Source organism: Anopheles funestus (genome assembly GCF_943734845.2).
Source record: "Anopheles funestus chromosome X unlocalized genomic scaffold, idAnoFuneDA-416_04 X_unloc_89, whole genome shotgun sequence".
NCBI classification, from domain to species: domain Eukaryota; kingdom Metazoa; phylum Arthropoda; class Insecta; order Diptera; family Culicidae; genus Anopheles; species Anopheles funestus.
Window position 1 is genome coordinate 17,501 of NW_026045219.1, and position 665 is coordinate 18,165.

Genomic DNA, 665 nt, shown 5'->3' on the forward strand with positions numbered 1-665 from the left:
AGCGAACCGATATATACGCAACAACACTTCACACACACACACACACGGATTGGGCAATTTACGGTCATTTTTGAATCAACGATGGCCCCCCCGAGCACGTTGTCCGAATATCACTCCAATAAGGACAACGAGTTCCGCTCGGCATCGTTTTGATTCGATCTCTCAACAACAACTCTCGGTCGACTTGGTCGACTTGGACCCACGATGTCTCCCCCCGAGCATGTCGAGCCAACTGCACCACTATTGTATTGGACAACATGTTCCCCTCGGGCATCGATGGGTTAATCATGCACCACTATTATAAAACCCTTTGACGTTTTCCCCCAAGCACGTTGATCCAGTATTACGACGGATACGGTCAACGAAATCTTGGACATCAAAGAGGTTTTCGATTGAATTTCCCCATGTTTCACAACGTACTCTTAGCGGTATCCTACGATACGTCTCACTCTATTTGTGTGTGTGCGCGTTTACGTGCGTGCGATTTATGCGGTTCACCCCTTTACTTTCAGCGCCCTGCGGTCCCAACAAAGGTCCCGAGCACGCCATTATGCACAGTGTGGAAGCGTGTTTCCCCCACGACACTAGACGGGCTGCTCGCCATAGTGTTCTATTGTGGCACGCTCCACCCTGAAGTTTGGTTTGTTGTATATCAAGGAATTGAT